The following is a 20,512-nucleotide window of genomic DNA, read 5'->3' as shown; positions in this document are numbered from 1 at the left end:
ATAGAACATGATGAATTCATCTATTTATAGAGTAGAGGGACTGTGATCTGAATTGATGGGGAGGAGGTTTTTTAACTCTGATATGTTTTCTTTTTTTTTTTTATTAAAGCTTTTTATTTTAAAAACTATATGCATGGATAATTTTTCAACATTAACCCTTGCAAAATCTTGTGTTCCAATTTTTCACCACCTTCTCCTCACCCCCTCCCCTAGATGGCAAGTAATCCAATATATATTAAATATGGTAAACTATATATTAAATCCAATATATGCATACATATTTATACAATTATCTTGCTGCACAAGAAAAATTTAAAAAAAAGAAAAATGAGAAAGAAAATAAAATGCAAGCAAACAACAATGAAAAGAGTGAAAATGCTATCTTGTGATCCACATGCAGTTCCTACAGTCTTCTCTCTAGGAGGAGATGGCTCTCTTCATTACAACACCAGTGGAACTGGTCTGAATCATGCCATTGTTAAAGAGCCATGGACACCAGAATTGATCATCATGTAATCTTGCTGTTGCCATGTATAATGATCTCCTGGTTCTGCTCATTTCATTTTGCATCAGTTCATGTAAGTCTTGCCAGGCCTCTCTGAAATCATCCTGCTGTTTGTTTCTTACAGACAATAATATTTCATAATGTCCATATACCACAATTTATTCAGCCATTCTCCAATTGATGGGTATCCACTCCATTTCCAGTTTCTTGCTATTACAAAAAGGGCTGCCACAAACATTTTTGCACATGCGAGTCCCTTTTCCTCCTTTAAAATCTTTTTGAGATATAAGCCCAGGAGAAACACTGCTGGTTCAAAGGGTATGTGCATTTTGATAGCCCTTTGGGCATAATTCCAAATTGCTCTCCAGAATGGTTGGATCAGTTCACAATTCCACCAACAATGTATTAGTGTCCCAGTTTTCCTACATCCCCTCTACATTTGTCATTATATTTTCCTGTCATCTTGGCCAATTTCAGAGTATGGAATGGTGCCTCAGAGTTGTCTTAATTTGCATTTCTCTGATCAATAATGATTTAGAGCATGTTTTCATATGATTAGAAATAGTTTTAGTTTCTTCATTTGAAAATTATCTATTCATATCCTTTGACCATTTACATGATATGGTTTCTTGAAATAAGGAAGTAAAAAGCATCAAAATACATTTTTGATCTCTTTTTTAGTTACTGTAGAATTTGGGAAAAGCCAGAAGGAGTCAATGAGCTCCAATTCTTAATTTTGCTGATAAGAAAATTATCTTAGACAAGTTAAGTAAATTGCCCAAAGTCACATACACACAACTGGACAAAAATTTTAAACATGTCTTCTAATTACACTCAACCCTGATGAATTCTGATGTTCCTTTTGATTTTAATTGATGATATTATAATGTGTCTGAGAATCCAGTGAACATGCCATTGAAATAATGACACGCCTCAAGTACCTGGCATTTTGGGAGAACCATATATGATGATTTGTACCTGCCTCTGAATCAGTCCCTCTCACTTCCAAAGGATATGTAAGGACTGTTTTTTTCTTTGTAACCCATTTTTTTTTTGTGCTCTTGCTCTAATTGTACAAATTAGGAAATTTATGCAAAAGGAGAAAAAAGAACGAGATGTGTGTATGCATATACAATGAGATAGAGAAGAGAATAAAGGTGAGGGGAAGAGAAAAGGAGAGAAGAGAAAAGAAGAGAGAGAAAAGGAGGGAAGAGAGAAGAGGAGAGAGAAGAAGAGGATAAAAGAGTTTGATCTTCAAGTCAACAGAAAATCACTGACATTTATTGAGTAAGTGAATGGTATTGTTACACCTATGCATCAGGAAATCACTTTGGGAACTGCTTAGAGGATAGATTGGAGAGAAGAAAGATGTAAGGCAAAGGCTATCAGGCTATTTCAATATGGTGATGGAGACAGACTGGGATGATGCTTATGAATACTAAAGATGTGGAAAAATGACAAACTTTTGTAGTGACCTGGATATGTAGCATGAATGAGAGTGAGAAGTCAAAGATAACACTAAGTTTGCATACCTGAGGTATGATGGTGGTGTCCTCATCAGTAATAGGGTAGAATTGTGATGAGCTTGAGTTATGTTACATTTGAAATGCCAATGAAACTTTGAGATGACTAAAATGTAATTAGTCTTACAGGACTAGATCTCAGAAGAGATACTAGAAACAGATATATAAATCTGGAAGCCATATATATAGAGATAATTAAACCTATGGAAACTGATGAATTTACCAAATAAGGGATATTAGAGAAAAGTAAAAGAAGATCTGGGGAGATCCTTGAGGTAGACATATATGAGGAAAATTTATATCAATAATGATCTAGCAAAAAAAAAATGGGAATACAAAAAAGACTGAGTAGTTGTCAAACAGGTAAGAGAAGAACCAAGGAAGGGAAATGTCACAACAACCATAAGAAGAAAAGGTAGTCAAGGGCATCAAAAGCTTCAGAGAAGTTATGAAGAATGAGGACTAAGAAAATAGTAGCAGATTTGGTGTCTTTGAAGTGAGAAATTTCAGTTAAGTGAGTAATCTGAGACAATGAGAAGATCTGCTAGAAAATCTGCTAGACAGGAAGATTGATGATGCCTGTGAGGGAAACAGTGAGATTTAAAATAAAATCGTAAACTTACTATACTTGCTCCAATTTAGCTACACATTTATTCCCACTGAAAATTGAAAACAGGAGCAACATTAATATTGTGGAGAATAGACAAGTCTTTGCCTTTGCTCTTCCTGGCTTCCCTCAGAATCAATACCAGATCAAGCCTCTGAAACGATTTTGGAGTAACAGAACACACAAATATTTGAACTGTAACAAGTTTCTAACAGAAGATATCTTGGATGAACTTCAGGAAAGGTCTGTATCAATCAGGCAGGATGAAACATGGGTCAACACAGGTGCAGCACAGGGAGGCCCAGGGCAGAGAGGTGGCGAATATAGTGGAAGACTCAACCAAAAAACAGCAGCATTGTCTACTTTGTTCTTGTTCAGAAGCAAGTGGAACAACAGACTAGCTGTGAGACCTTCAAAGCAACTACAAAAAGGTAAATATTGAGCCCCTGAATTCCAACATAACAAGTGAGACTTCACTATATCCTCAGCTTGGGAAGGAAGCTGGTGCTACTAATCCCAGGCCAGTAAAAAGCCCTTGTCACCCTATAGAGGAAGCTTTGGACAATCTACCCTTTTTCCTAGGAGTAGATCTCAATCTTTTGAAATAAACCAAAAAGCAAAAAGAGCTCTGACAATAGATAGTTATTATGAAGACAGAAAAAGAACAGATCTCAAATTCTTCTAAACTCTGTTTTTCATGGAGTTGTTTTCTTTTTCCATTTTTGTCAAATCTCTTTTTAAGAAGTAGTTTTCTTTCATGTATTTTTTCCATTTCACCAAATATATTTTTAAGTTTTCTTCAGAAATTTCTGTATTTCTTTTTAAAAAAATTCTCATTTCTTTTCCCCATTTTTCTTCTAAATCTTTTTTAAGATCCTTTTTTGAACTTTTCTAAGAGAGCCTTTTGAGTTGGAAATCAACTCATATCACTTTTTGAGGCTCCATCTGGAGGCATTTTGCCTTTAATGTCCTAAGATTTAAAAGAAAAATGGGGAAAAGAAATGAGAATTAAAAAAAAAAAGAAATACAGAAATTTCTGAAGAAAACTTAAAAATATATCTGGTGAAATGGAAAAAATACATGGAAGAAAACTACTTCTTAAAAATAGATTTGGCAAAATGGAAAAAGAAAATAACTCCTTGAAAAACAGAATGGATGAAATGAAAAAAAATCCAATGAACAAAACAATTAAGTTAAAATTTAAAAATTAAAAATTTTTTGGCCAATTAAGTTTGACCAATAAAAATGAGGCATCAAGAATAAGAACAAACAGACAAAACCAAAAAAGAAAAAAAATAGTGGAAAATTTAAAATGTATCATTGGAAAACAAGTGACCTAGAAAATAGATCCAGGGGAAATAATCTAGGAATTATTTCCTTACCAGAAAACTACAATAAAAAAAGAGGCTAGACAACATCTTTCCAGAAATCATGATGAAAAACTGCCCTGATATCCTAGATCCAGAGTGTAAAATAGACATTGAAAGAATCCATTGATCACCTCCTGAAAGAGACCTGAAAATAAAAATTCAAAGGAATATTGTAGCTAAACTTCAGAATCATTACATCAAAGAGAAAATACTGCAGGCAGCCAGAAAAAAATCAAATATTGAGGATCCCCACTTAGGATTAATCAGGACCTAACAGCTCCCAATTTAAAGGATCAAAAGACCTGGAATATGACATTCCAGAGGGACAAGGAGCTTGGATTGCAGCCAATAATCAACTATCTAACAAAACTAAGCAATATTTTTCAGAGGAAATGATGGACATTCAATGAAATTGGGTATTTTCGATTATTTTTATTGAAAAGATTAGAGCTAAACAGAAATTCTGACCTTCAAACATAGATCTGAAGAGAACCACAAGAAGTTAAAAAGGGAAGAAAAAAACTGTTTTGTAACATTTAAAATGTTAACATCCCTACATGGAAAAATGATATGTGTAACTCTTGAGAACTGTGTCTTTGTTAGGGATATACTTAAAGGGCTTAGGTATAATTTGATTTTATTATGATGATATAAAAAAGAAACTAGGTGTGGAAAAGAGAAAAGGGAAGGTAAAATGGTATAAATTACTTCATATAAAATGACAAAAAAGACCTATTTAAGGGAAAGGAGGGGGATAAGCATTGTTTAAACCTTAATCTCATTGGATTTGGCTCAAAGGAGGAATATTATATACTTTTAGTTTGATATAGAAATTTTTCTCACCCTATAAGTAAGCAGGAGGAGAAAGGGGAAAAGAAAGGAGAGGCTAATAGAAGGGAGAACAGAAAAAGAAGAGGAAAGGGATAAAAAACAGGGAGCGGTTGAAAAAGTGATTGAAAGATCGAGGGAAGTGGTGGTCAGAAGGAAAATACTGGTGAGGACAGAAAGGGGGAAAGGAAAGAGGAAAGTATAATGGGAAAAACTGGATTGTGGGAAATGCTGAGACAGTAATTTTAACTATGAATGGGCATGGGATGAACTCTGCCATGAAATGGAAGTAGATAGCAGGTTGTATTAAAAACCAGAATCCTACAATATGTTGTTTAAAAGAAACACATTTGAAGCAGAACTACATTCAGAGTAAAGATAAAAGGCTAGAACAGAATCTATTATGCTTCAGCTGATGTAAAAATAAGCAGGGGTAACAATACTGGTCTCAGATGAAGCAAAAGCAAAAATAGGTCTAATTAAAGAGATAAGTAAGGTAACTACATCTTGCTAAAAATATCGTAGATGATGAAGCAATATCAATATTGAACATATATGCATCACGTTGTATAGCATCTAAATTCTTAGACCAGAAGTTGAGAGTTGCAAGAAGAAATAGACAACAAAATTATTCTAGTGGGGGATCTCAACCTTGCTCTATCAGAACCAGGCAAATCAAACCACAAAATAACAAGAAGGAAGCTAAGGAGATAAATAGAACTGCAAAATAAAGAAGAAAGAAGCCAAGGAGATAAATAGAATTTTAGAAAAGTTAGGTATGATAGACCTTTGGAGAAAACTGAATGGGAAAGGAAAGGAGTACACCCTTTTCTTAGAGATACATGGAACCTATACAAAAACTGACATAAAAACCTCAAAATCAAATGCAGAAAGGCAGAAATAGTAAATGCATCTTTTCCAGATCATGATGCAATAAAAGTGGACTGGAGAAAAGCAGACCAAAAAATTAATTGAAAACTAAATAATCTAATCCTTTTATTTGTTTGTTTTATTGTTGAGGCAGTTGGGGTGAAGTGACTTGCCCAGCATCACACAGCTAGGAAATATTAAGTGTCTGAAGCCAGATTTGAATTCAGGTCCTCCTGACTTCAGGGCTGGTTCTCTATTCATTGTGCCATCTAGCTGCCTCTAAATAATCTAATCCTAACCAATGAATGGATAAAACAACAAATCACAGAAAAATGAAAAGGATTAGGAGGGACTTGCTTACTTATAGGCCACTATCCTTGAACAAAAAATAAACTGCTGTGGAGATTGGAGGACAGGATAGGGATGCTGGCATAGGGTAGGGATTTTGCCTGTGTAGATTGTGTAGTATTCTGCAGGTAACTGTATGAGGTCTTCTTCTTTTTCTGAGGGTCCCTGACTGTTGGAATTCTAGTGTTAACTCAACTTGAAACAAGGTGATAACTCAAGGGAGATATTAGAATTCTGGTGTTAACTCAATGGAATTGATAAAATGCTTGTGTTCACACCTTTAGAGAGCTCATATAAGCAAGAAGTATTTAAGTACTCATTGGAGTTCACAAGTATGGGAGATTCACAAAAGTTAACTTTGTAACTTTGTGAATTCACACCTCCCTTGAAGCTCTGAGGGCCAGAGAACACTCTGGGAAGAAACCCATAATCCCATTCTCTCAGAGGAGGAGTTAACCTTTGGGAGATCATATATAAGAAGTGGACAGAGGCTCTCTTGGGAGTTGAGCTGAAAACATTGAGAGGGGAGCATCAAGTCAGTTCAGGAGAAGCCCTCTCTCGGAGGCGCAACCAAATTCACTTCATCTCACACAGCTGTAGTGGCTGGGCTCCTGCACTTCCCCCACTGAGACCAATGCTGGTCTGAAAGGCTCTCCAGAAAGCTGCCCAGCCCCAGGCAAGGAAGTGCTGGCTGGAGGCTGAAGAAAGCAGAGGCAGAAGCAAAGGACAATGCTGCAAAAGCTCTTAGAATCAAGGAGAGAGAGAGGCCTCTAAGAAAGCTACCCAGGCCCAAGGAAGGAGAAAATAAACATTTGCATTTTATTAGCTGGCTGCATTTGGGTGATTATTTACTTGTAACTGAAAATAAGGCTGCCTCCAGAAAACGTCCCCAGGAAACCTGCTCTCAGAGAGAACCATTATATTTTAAAAAAGAAAAACACCACACCTAACCAAGGCATTCATAGACAAGCCAGTGGTGAAAAGAGATATATTGGTAGGATATTGAAGGAGTTAAGTAATTGTGTTAAGAGACAAATCTGCAATCACCTAGTTTGGAGGTAGGATAGAGTAGAAATTGGATGTGACCCTTCTTTCCAGCTTCTGATGAATGATCACATTTTCTTGGATCAAGTCACAGTTTCCTTGCCCTACCAAGACTGCAACCTCCCCCCTCACCTCACTTTGGAGTCTTCTGCACTAGTTAACAAGGCCTAGGATACAACTCTGAGATTTCACTCCACACCTCCCAGATTAGCTAAAATGACAGGAAAAGATAATGATAAATGTTGGAGAAGATGTGGGAAAACTGGGACACTAATATATTGTTGGTAAAACTGTGAATAAATCCAAACATTCTAGAGAGCAATTTAGAATTATGTTCAAAAAGTTATCAGACTGTGCATACCCTTTGGTCCATCAGTGTTTCTATTAGGCTTATAACCCAAAGAGATCTTAAAAGAGATAAAAGGATCCACATGTGCAAAAATGTTTGTGGCAGCCCTTTTTGTAGTAACAAGAAATGGGAAACTGAAAGGATGCCCATCTATTGGCAAATGGCTGAATAAATTATGGTATATAAATGTTATGGAATATCATTGTTCTGTAAGAAATGACCAACGGGGTGATTTCGGAGAGGCCTGGAGAGACCTACATAAACTGATGCTAAGTGAAATAAGCAGAACCAGGAGATCATTATTCACAGCAACAACAAGATTAGATTATATGATGATCAATTCTGATGGATGTGGCTCTCTTCAACAATGAGATGATTTAAACCAGTTCCAACTATTCAGTGATGAAGAGAGCCATCCATACCCAGAGAGAGGACTCTGGGAACTGAATGTGGTTCACAACATAGCATTTTCACTCTTTTTGTTGTTGCTTGAATGTGTTTTCTTTTCTTTTTTTTTAGTGGTTTGATTTGACTTTTCTTGTGCAGCACAATAATTGTATGAATATGTATACATACATTAGATTTAACATAAATTTCTACCATGTTTAACATAAAAAAGAAACTAGAAGATAGAAGTGTGGGTGAGAAATCATTGCATATCACATGTTGACCAATAAATTCATATAATGTGCTGCAACTATAGAATTTAAATAAAGAACTTACAGAGTTAAAAAAAAAAAAAGTCTGGGATATTTCTTCTAGTTTGTAATTCAGACCTTATTATAGAGGCACAGCTGTCATCTCAAGGCAGTGTACACACAGCAGGGTAGGTTAGAGAATTGTCCTGGTTCTGACAGAACAACTATTGGATCATTTGAGAAACTGAAAACTGGCAGCTGAAAGAAATTGTGGAAAGCCAGAGAACAAGGGGGAGAGGTAACAGAGAGAAGCCTGCCTGTTAGAAAGAAGCAAAAATAAGGTTTTGGTTTGCCAGGCCTAGTCACATTCAATTCTTGATGGGAACATTTTTTGTTGTTTTTGTTCAGTCATTTTAGTTGTGTCTGAATTTTGTGATTTTTAAAATCATGTCTGATTCATCATGACCCCATTTGGGGGTTTCTTTACAAGAATGGCTTGCCATTTCCTTTTCTACCTCATTTTACAGGTGAAGACATTGAGCCAAGCAGGATTAAGTAACTTGCCTTGGGGTCATACAGCTAGTAGGTGTCTAAGGGCAGGGAGATGAGTCTTGCTGACTCCAGACCCAGCATTCTACTCTGTATAATGCTCATAAATCATTTACTAATTTTATTTTTTTTAACAAGGTGGAATAGTGAATATAGCACTGATCTGAGAATCAGAAATAACCACTGAAATACAATTTCAGATATTAGTTACATGACCTCAAACAAATAATTTAACCTCTGACTGCCTCATTTTCCTCATTTCTAAAATAGGAATAGTAATACTATTTACCTCCCCAGGTTTATTATAAGATCAAATGAGGTAATATTTGCAAAGTACTTTGAAAATGTGTGTGGTATAAATGCTAAATATTATCATTAATAACAAGATACTATAGTATTGCATTTTAGGCAATAAAAATTTGATTGACTTTGTTTATAGGTTAAGTTAAGTGGCTTTGCCCAAGGCATGTAAGAATTAGTTTACTCATTTCAGCTCTAAAACTCATTCTTCTATTCAGAACTATCAGCAAGGATAAACTTATCTAAAGGCCACAAAATCTAGAAGGTGCCTTAGAGATCACATAATTCAATTTCTTCATTTTTTAAATTGGAAAATAAAAGCCAAAATTGATGCCATGACTTACCTAAGATCACAAAGGAGATTAAGACAAGAAGTTCACTGTCACTCTCCCAACTCCTGGTACATCCTTCTTGTCATAACCCTGTGCTAAGTGACCACCCGCCCAGATTAGACTGACATTGGGCTCAACAATTTCTCATATTCTTCTAATGTGGGATTATAACTGAAATTTTCAACATTCACATTGTTTCTTATTAGAGTAGTGTGTCATTCCATTAACTGTGAAGGGTAGCACATTAACTATGAAGATATTAGGAATTAGCCAGGTCTGATTATATACCTTATCATTTTACCAAAACTGTTCTTTTCAAAGTTACTAATGATCTTTTAGCTGTCAAATCCAATGACCTTTTCTCACTCCTCACTCTCCTTGACCTATTTGTAGTTTATGATACTGTTGACCTCTTTTTCTTCCTCAATTCTTGCTGCTCTCTAAGTTTTTGGGACAAAACTTTTTTTTTCCTAGTTCTTTTCTTAATTCTCAGAGTGATCCTTCCATGTTACCTTAGCTGGATCTTCTTCTAGATAATATCTTCTAACCAAAAATATCCATCTGGGTTTCATCCTGAGCCCTCTTCTCTTCTTCTACTTCACTTCACATCAGATCCCATAGATGTAACTGACACTTTGATGATGACTTAATTGTACTTTTCCTTTTCCATACTCTTGGCTTATCTTCAATCTCAAATCTTCAACTGCCTTTCAGACATCTCAAAATGCATAGACATCTTAAACTCAACAGAAACCACTCTAAATCCATTATCTTTCTTCTTAAACCCGCTCCTCTCTTATTTTCCTTATTCCTGTAAAGGGCAACCCTATCCTCTCTTAGCTCCACAGGCTGACAACCTGATAATTACTTCTCACTATACTGCACCCACTTTGTCTAATTTATTGCCAAGACCAGTTGATCTTTGCAACATTTCTTGAATATGCCTTATTTCTCTTTTCTGATACTAATATTACTCTAGTACAAATCCTTATTACCTCACACATGAACTGCTGAAATAGCCTCAAGTCTCTCCCTATTCCAATATATCCTCTATTCAGCAAGTATTTTTCTTAAAGTGCAGATCTGATGATGCCAACCCCCTAAATCAATAAATTCTAGTAGCTCCCTGTTGTCTTTAGTAATAAATATAAATTATCTATTTGGAACTCAAATCTTTTCATTACCTGGCCCCTTCCTTTATTCTTAGTCTTTATTTATTTTTATTTTTAATTAATTTATTTACAAAGCATATGCACAGGTAATTTTTCTAATAATGACCCTTGCAAAACCCTTTGTTCCAAATTTCCCCCATCTTCTTCCTACTCCTCCCCTAGCTAGGAGGTAGTCCAATACATGTTAAATATGTTGAAATACATGTTAAATCCAATATATGTGTACATATTTATACAGTTATCTTGCTGCACAAGAAAAATAAGATCAAGAAGGAAGGAAAAGAAAAACTGAAAAAGAAAACAAAATGCAAGTAAATGACAACAGAGAGAGTAAGAATGGTATGTTGAATTCCACACTCTATTCCCATGATTCTCTCTCTGAGTGTACATGGGTCTTTTCATCACTGAACAACTGGAACTGGTTTGAATCATCTCATTATTGAAGAGAGCCACGTCCATCAGATAACCTTGTTATTGCTATGTATAATGATCTCCTGGTTCTGCTCAATTCACTTAGCATCAGTTCATGTAGGCCTCTCTGAAATCATCTTGCTTGTCATTTCTTATAGAACCATAGTATGGTATTCATATACCATAATTTATTAAGTCATTCTCCAATAGATGGGCATCCACTCAGTTTCCAGTTTCTTGCTACTACAAAAGGGCTGCCACAAACATTTTTGCACATGTGTGTCCCTTTTCCTCCTTTAAGATCTCATTGGGATATAATCCCAATAGAAACACTGCTGGATCAAAGGGTATGCATAATTTGATAACTTTCTGAGCGTAGTTCCAAACTGATCTCTAGAATGGTTGGATCCATTCACAGTTCCACCAACAATGTATCAGTATCCCAGTTTTCCCACATCCCCTCCAACATTTGTAGTTATCTTTTCCTATCATTTTAGCCAATCTGAGTGTTTAGTGGTATCTCAGTGGTATTTCATTTCTCTTGTATTTGGAGTACCTTTTCATATGACTAGAAATAGGTTCAATTTCTTCATCTGATAATTGTTCCTATCCTTTGACAATTTATCATTTGGAGAATGGCTTGAACTATTATAAATTTGAGTCAATTCTCTATAAATTTTAGAAATGAGGCCTTTATCAGGTCCTTTGGATGTAAAAGTGTTTTCCCAGTTTGTTGTTTCTCTTCTAATATTGCCTGCATTAGTTTTGTTTGTATGAAAACTTTCTAAGTTAATATTATCAAAATTATTTATTTTGTGATCAGTAATGATTTCTAGTTCTTCTTTGGTCACAAATTCCTTCCTCCTCCACAGATCTGAGAGGTAAACTATCCTATGTTCTTCTAATTTGTTTATAATATCATTCTTTATGTTTAGATCATGAACCCATTTTGACTTTATCTTGGTATATTATATGGTGTTAGGTGTGAGTCTATGCCTAGTTTCTGGCACACTGGTTTCAGCAGTTTTTGTCAAATAGTGAATTCTTATCCCAAAAGCTGGAGCCTTTGTCAAATACTAGATTGCTATAGTTATTGACTATTTTGTTTTGTGAACCTAACCTGTTCCACTGATCATCTTCTCTATTTCTTAGCCAGTACCAAATGGTTTTGATGACTGCTGCTTTCTAATATAGTTTTAGATCTGGTACAGCTAGGCCACCTTCATTTGCTTTTCTCTTCATTAATTCCTTTGAAATTCTTGACCTTTTGTTCTTCCAGATGAATTTTCTTGTTATTTTTTTCTAGGTCAGTAAAATAGTTTCTTGGGAGTTTGATTGGTATAACACTAAATAAATAGATTAGTTTAGGGAGTATTGTCATTTTTATTATATTCACTCCACCTATCCAAGAGTACTTGATATTTTTCCAATTGCTTAGATTTAACTTTATTTGTGTGGAAAGTTTTTTGTAGTTTTATTCATACAGTTCCTAACTTTCTCTTGGCAGATGGATTTCCAAATATTTTATATTATCAACAGTTATTTTGAATGCAATTTCTCTTTGTATCTCTTGGTACTGGATTTTGTTAGTGATGTATAAAAATGCTGATGATTTATGTGGATTTATTTTGTATCCTGAAAGTTTGCTAAAGTTGTGGGTTATTTCTTATAGTTTTTAGTTGATTCTCTAGGATTCTCTAAGTATACCATCATATATCTGCAAAGAGTGATAATTTGGTTTCCACATTACCTACTTTCTTCTTAGTCTTTTTACATCTTATTCCCAATCATATTTACTTCTATCCAATGACACTGACCTCCTTGCTATTTCATAAATAAGACACTTCAGTTCTTGGCTCTAGGCATTTTTCTTTGAAAGGGGTCCCCTCTGCCTGCAATGCTCTTCTTTTTCAACTGCCTAATTATTTCCTTGGCTTCCTTTGAGTCCCTACTAAAATTCCATGTCTTGCAGGAATTATTCCCAATTTCCTCTTAATTTTAGTGCCTTTACTTTGTTAATTATTTCCTATTTAACTTGTATATAACTTGCTTTGTATGTATATATAGACACACACACACACACACACACACACACACACACAAAAGATTCGTTGTAAAGCTTGACAGGTATCATTAAAGAAGACAATCATAATTACGGTCTCTTGCCCTGAATCTTTAAAATGGAAATTGCTAATGTATGGATTAAAAAAGTTTTTTTTTTCTTTTTGATATTGCTTCCTGACCTCAATTACAGACTTTCATTCATTACCCAATAATTACAGAAGTTAAATCTAGTTTGTTAAATCTAGTAACTGCAAGTTTTCAAATATATTTGGAATTAACTGGAAATTTCATTTCTTTCTCCCTGGATCACAACCATGAGTTTTGGCAGGCTCCTGGGGTTTGTACTGTGCAAAAAAATAGGGTTAATCAATAACAGACAGCGTGGTATTTCAGGGCAGGTGAGGTTCATATGCAGGTGCAATGATATTCACACTGAGGGCACAAGACTGCCTGCCTTGGCAGAAAATTATGCTACATAGACATAGAAATATATATTCTATAGCCCTATATATTCTACCTGCCTTTGAGGAGCTAAGCTATTTAGCAGCAGGTTTGAAAATTTGCACAGAAAAAAATGATTACTTTGTCCATCACAGATAGAATCTGTGGTAGTCCAGGAGATTCTTAGTATTTTCAGATGAACAAAATCTTTTCTAAAATCATTGAGCTTATAATTTCTTATAGCATAGTAGTATTAAATGACAATCATATACCACAACTTGTTCAGCCATTTCCCAATTGATGGGCATTCCTGCAATTTCTAGCTTTTTGCAACCACAAAGAGAGCTGCCATAAATGTTTTAGAAAATATAAGTTCCAATCAATAGCATGATTTTAGAGAGGTCTGGAGCATGAAATGATGCTAAGTGAAGTGAGAAGAACTAGGAGAACATTGTACACAGCAACAGCAAGATTTACAATGATCAATTCTGATGGATGTGATGCTTTTCAACAGTGAGGTGATTCAGAATAGTTCCAATGGTCTTGTGATGAAGAGAGCCATCTGCAACTAGAGAGAAGACTTATGGGGACTGAGTGTGGATCATAACATAGTATTTTCACTTTTTTGTTGTTGTTTGCTTGCATTTTTTTTCTCATTTTTTGGATCTGATTTTTCTTGTGCAGCATGTTAATTATGAAAATATGTATGGAAGAATTGCACATGTTTAACCTATATTGGATTACTTGCTATCTAGGGGAGAAGGTGGGGGAGGAAAGGGACAAAAAAATTGGAACACAAGATTTGGTAAGAGTGAATGTTGAAAATTATCTGTTCACATGTTTTGAAAATAAAAAGGCTTTAATTAAAAAATAAAAATAAAATACTTTTCTTGCAGTCACTTTTTTATTATATTATAGCTTTTTATTTACAAGATATATGCATTGGTATTTTTTCAGCATTGACAATTGCAAAACCTTTTGTTCCAACTTTTCCCCTCCTTGCCCCCACCCCTTCCCCTAGATGGCACGTTGACCAATACATGTTAAATATGTTGAAGTATAAGTTAAATACAATATAGGTATACATGTCCAAACAGTTATTTTGCTGTACAAAAAGAATCGGACTTTGAAATAGTGTACTATTAGCCTGTAAAGGAAATAAAAAATGCAAGTAAACAAAAATAGAGGATTGGGAATTCTATGTAGTGGTTCATAGTCATCTCCCAGAATTCTTTCGCTGGGTATAGCTGGTTCAGTTTATTACTGCTCTATTGGAACTGTTTTGGTTCATCTCGTTGTTGAAGAGAGCTATGTCCATCAGAATTGATCATCATATAGTATTGTTGTTGAAGTATATAATGATCTCCTGGTCCTTGCAGTCACTTTTTGATAAAGATTATGTATCATACCATTTTGCAGATGATGAAATTGAAGTCTGGAGAGAGGAAATGATTGGCTGAAGACATCAGACCTAGAAATTAGTAAAACTGGGTTTCATATATAGTCTTCTGACTTTAAAGCCAATGCTTTCACTACTGCTCTGCTAATGAAAAGAGGTTTTTTTTTAACCCAGAAAAATTAAATAATTTACCTAAAGCCACACAGCTAATTTGCTTTGCAAAGCAAAGATTAGAAACCATATCTTATTGCTCCCAGTTTAGTGTATCTTCCTTTATGCTGCAGTACCTTTTTAAAATCCAGGTGAAATACTCATTTATATATATATATATATATATATATATATATATATACACACATACATACATACATACACACACACACACACACACACACACACACACACTCCTATGTAGAGAGTTTTATTTTTAATTGATACTCCTCATTTTTAGGTATTCCTTAAACATCACCCAGCTTCCCATGATTTTCTACCATAGAAAGAACACTGAATTTTGGAACCAAGAAGATCTTGGTGAGAATATGACACCTATCATCTGTAAAAGTCACTTAACATCTTTTGCAGTTTTCTCATATGTTAAATGGGAAAATTTAAACCATGACACCCAGCACTCAGGATTGTATTATGCGACTTTAATGTAACAATATTTGCCATGTACTTTGCAAATCTTAATGTTCTCATAATGTTCTTGTAAACCTTAAAGTTCTATATGGGGTGTTCCAATATATTAGTACTAAATATATTTAAAAGCCCCAAACTCAACTATTATTTTCTGTAGATAATTTCTAAGGTCAATTTCATGTAGGAAATTTGTTCTGGAACATCTAGATTAAAACAACGTCTGCTAAAAGAGAAAAAAAATCCAGGAAAGTAAAACTTGGTTATGAGAGCTTATCCAGTTCAAGTCCTCCTTGATGTGTGAATATTCTCTATAATGTACTCTCTCACCAAAAACAAAAAACAAACAAACAAAAAAAACAAAACCAACCCAAACTGAACCAACTAAACAAAAAACCCAAAACAATTGCAATCTAATCTTTGTTTGAATATACATTGTTAAACTATCTGTTCCATTACTTATCATTTCTATTAGAAAAGTTTCTGATAGTGAGCTAAAATTGGTTTCCTTAAAGCTATCAACAGTGGTTCTTAGCCCTGCCCTCTCTAAGTACATAGATCAAATCCAATTCCATTTCCTTATGAAAGCCTGTAAACCATTTGAAGCCATAAGTATCTAGGTGCTACAATAGATGCTCTGGTTTTTGTTGATGCTCTGGTTGTTGTTGAGTAATTTCATGGTTTTCTTGCCCAAGATATTGAAATGCTTTGCCATTTCCTTCTCCAAATCATTTTACAGATAAGAAAGTGGAGGCAAAAGGAGTTAACTGATTGATCCAGGGTCACACAGATAGGAAGTATATGAGGCCAGATTTGAAATCAGGAAGATGAGTCTTCCTGACTCCAGGCTCAGAGCCCTATGCACTATGGTACCACCTAGTTACTTCAGAGCTCTGGACTAGAGTTAGGAGGACCTGAGTTTGAATCTTCCCTCAAACAAGTCACTGAACCTCTGTGTGTCTCATTTCCCTGAGTCAGTGGATAATAACAACATGACACAAGGTTGTTGTAAGGATAAAATGAGATGATATTTGTAGGATGCTTTGGAAAACCTGAGAACTCTACAGAAATACTAGTAATTACTAATAATCAAATTCCCTCAAAATCTCCTTTTGAAGATTTACAAACCCAGATCCTTTATTCAACTCTTTAGGGACATCTTGGCTTCCCTTCCATGGAATCATTCAATGATTGATGAAATTCATTAAATGTTTATGTAGTTACTTACTATGAGCCAGTCATTTCTCTAGTTATTGGGGACACACACACACACACACACACACACACACACACACACAAAACAAAACAAAACAAAACTACCATCCCTCCCTTCAAGTACTTTACATTTTATTAGATGAGAAGGAATGATAGAAGATTTTGACAAGAGGAAATTTCAGAATTCAAGATAATAAAAGTAGTACAGTGGTGAATGAGGGTAGGATGATCTCTGGAAATGACTAACGTGGAATGAATATATAGGCCATTGAAGTTGAAGAGTTTTATGAACTGAGTAAGCTTGGTTTATTTAGGATTTCATGAGCATATTTATTTATATTTTCTATATGCCTATGATAATGTCTTTGTATAGATCTATGGAATACAGCATATAATATATATGTATAACATAGTGAAATCCCCAAATATGAATGTATGAATCAGGGTGGAAAGGAAGATTGTGAACCAGGAGCAGTTCCTTGAGAAAGAAAGAAGAGTACCTATATACCAAAGAGATCATGAAAAAGGAAAAAGAACCCACATGTACAAAAATGTTTGTAGCAGCCGATTTTATAGTGACAAGAAGATGAAAACAGTAAATGCCCATCAGTTGGAAATGACTGAATAAGTTATGGTATATGAATGTTATGGAATATTATTGCTCTATAAGAAACAATCAGCAGGATAGTTTCAGAGAGGTCTGAAGAAACTTACATGAATTAATGATAAGTGAAGTGAGTAGAATCAAGATAATATTGTACACAGCAACAAGAAGATTATACAATGATCAATTCTGATAAACATAGCTCTTTTCCACCATATGTTGATTCAGGACAATTTCAATAGATTCGTTCATATTTTAGAAATGAAGCCTTTATCAGAACCCTTGGATGTAACATCCCCCCCCCCCCAACATGTTTCTTCTTCCTTTCTATTCTTGTCTGCATTGGTTTTGTTTGTATAAAAACTTTTTTAGTTTTGTAGTCTCCATCAATAGATAGAGAAAGCCATCTGCCCCTAGAGAGAGCACTGTGGGAACTGAGTGTAGATCACAACATAATATTTTCACCTTTTTTGTTGCTGTTTGCTTGATTTTTGTTTTCTTTCTCATGTTTTCTTTTTGATCTGATTTTTCTTTTGCAGCATGATAATTATGGAAACATGTATAGGAGAATTGTACATGTTTAACATACATTCTATTGCTTGCTATCTGAGAGAAGAGGTGAGGAGAAGGAAGAAAAAAGGTTGGAACATAGAGCTTTGCTGGGGTGAATATTGAGAACTATCTGTGCATGTATTTTTAAAATAAAAAGCAAAAAATAAATTAAAAAAAGAAAGAAAAGTACCTTGGAAGCCAGTATATTATAGGAAAAAAAAGAGGTCTGGTAGTGATATTGTTGTCAAAGGACATATGAAGGAAAATGTAATGAGCTGAAGCTCGAGTTGATGCACTGCGGTCCCAAGCACGTGAGACTAAATTGGACAATACTCTATTAATATATGCTTGGAGAAAGAATGGCCCCCCCCACTCTCTGTGCAAGTTTTGATGTGTTGTATAGGAAATGACATAGAGACGATTTTGGTGAGTGGAGAGAGAGAGGCAGAGAGACTGCTGGTCTGGTTTCTGTTGCGACTGCTCTCACTTCCTATCGCCATCCCCCTTCACCTCCGCAAAGAATAAAGATCGAGGATTTTCACTTAACCTGAATCCTTGACTCCCACTGATTTTAAAATACACGGTCATCACAGGAAAACTCTATCTGTACCTAAAGAAAGAACTGATAAATAAAAGTGCATATAGAATGATTTTATATGTCTGCATATATATGTATATACATACATACATAAACACACATATATGCATACACATATTTGTGTTTAATATTAGCCATCTCTAGGAGGGGAGAGAGAAGAATAAAAAGAAGAAAAGAAATTTACATGATCACTTTATATATTTAAGAAGAATTGGAAGTTTTACATAATAAATTTATGGTTTCATGTGCAATCATATTCTTTTTTTTATTTATTTTTATTTATTTTTTATTTTTTTTTTGCAATCATATTCTTTTAAAATTGTACCATGTTATGGAAAGGCTTGTTTTATTTCATAAATTGAAAATAATATGAAGCAAAACTTAAAAAGCAAAGAAAAACGGATCTGGTCAAGTTCATATAAATGAATCAAATGAAATGATTAGATGGAGGGTAGGTAAAAAAAAAAACATCATCAGAAGACAAGGGTGAAAAAGACTTTGGAAGCTGGAGCAGGCTAAATCTTCCTTTTAGGTGTTTATAGGAATATGAGAGGTGCAGCCAATACTAGAAGAGTAGAAAAGAATTCAGTGTATCCTAGAGAAATGCACGTTTTATGACCTTGTGATGATGAAAAAGATGTAAGATGGGGAAATGTAGGATGAGGGGAAGTATGAGTAGATCTGGGGCAGCAAAGGGCATGGCCTAATGGAAAGGTGGATAGAATTTTGAGTGGATGGGAGGGAAGTATAGGAGAAGAATCACAATGATAGATGAAGCAAATTCTGACTCAGAGAATTACTAGCTATCTGACTCTGACAATAACTTTATCTTTCTCCCTGCTACCCAGGGTTGTCCTGAGAAAATTTCTTTGTGAACTTTAAAGTATTACATAAATGTGAGTTGTGTTGCTGCTACTGCTGTTGTTGTTATTGCTGTTGTGTGAACCAAGTATAGGATAGGCCAAGCTCAGCTTGCTTTCATATTTGGAGCTATCACCCTAGGAAGGCAGGAAATGAAAGGCACCCAGATATCCCACATGAGCAGCAAGTGGTCATGAAAGATCCAGAAAACAAAAGCTCTTCAGTACCTCTGATATTCTGAGATTCAGGAAGTACATTGGATCCACTCAAGATTGCTGTTGGATTGATCAATCAAAAAACAAAACAAAAACAAACACCTGTTTATCATGTAACATGGCAGGGGTTGGTAACCTAACTATAAGTGAAGGAAACCCTGGTCAAAAGGAACTTAAACTCTAATGAGGAAAGTGATAAGGACATAGAACAAATGTAAAGGAAATAAATACAAAGTAGTTTGAATGGCTGGGCACTAGTAATCAGGGAAATCAGAAATGAATCCATGCAGAAGATGGTGCCTGAGTTGCATTTTTCAAATAAAAAATAATAGCCTTTTTTTTCAAAATATATGCAAAGATAGTTTTCAATATTCACCCTTGCAAAATCTTGTTTCACATGTTTCCCATCCTTCCCCCCTACCTCCCATAAACATCAAGTAATCCAATATATCTTCAAATTGTACAATTCCTCTATACATATTTCCATAATCTTCATGCTGCACAAGAAAACTCAGATAAAAAATTGGATCATATAATCCAATATATGTTAAATTGTACAACTCCTCTATACATATTTTCACAATTTTCATGCTGCACAAGAAAAATCAAATAAAAAAATTATAAATAAAAAAACAAGCAAGCAAACCACAACAAAAAGGTGAAAATACTATGTTGTGATCCACATTCAGTCCCTACAGTACTCTTTCTGGATGTAGATGGCTCTGTCCATCCTAAGTTTATTGGAATTGGCCTGAATCACTTCTTTGAAAAGAGCCACATACCTCAGCATTGATCATTATATAATTTTGCTGTTGCTGTGTACAATATTCTCTTGGTTCTACTCATTTCACTTAGCATAGCTCATGCAAGTCTCCCCAAGCCTCCGTGAATTCATCCTGCTAATCATTTCTTATAGAACAATAATATTCCATAACATTCATATATCATAACTTATTCAGCTACTCTCCAAGTGATGGGCATCCACTCTTTTTTTGGTTCTTTACAACTACAAAAAAAGACAATCACAAACATTTTTGCATATGTGGATCCTTTTCCCTTTTTCATGATCACTTTAGGATAC

The sequence above is a fragment of the Sarcophilus harrisii genome, chromosome 2 (assembly GCF_902635505.1).
Source record: "Sarcophilus harrisii chromosome 2, mSarHar1.11, whole genome shotgun sequence".
NCBI classification, from domain to species: domain Eukaryota; kingdom Metazoa; phylum Chordata; class Mammalia; order Dasyuromorphia; family Dasyuridae; genus Sarcophilus; species Sarcophilus harrisii.
This window is presented reverse-complemented; position numbering follows the sequence as displayed.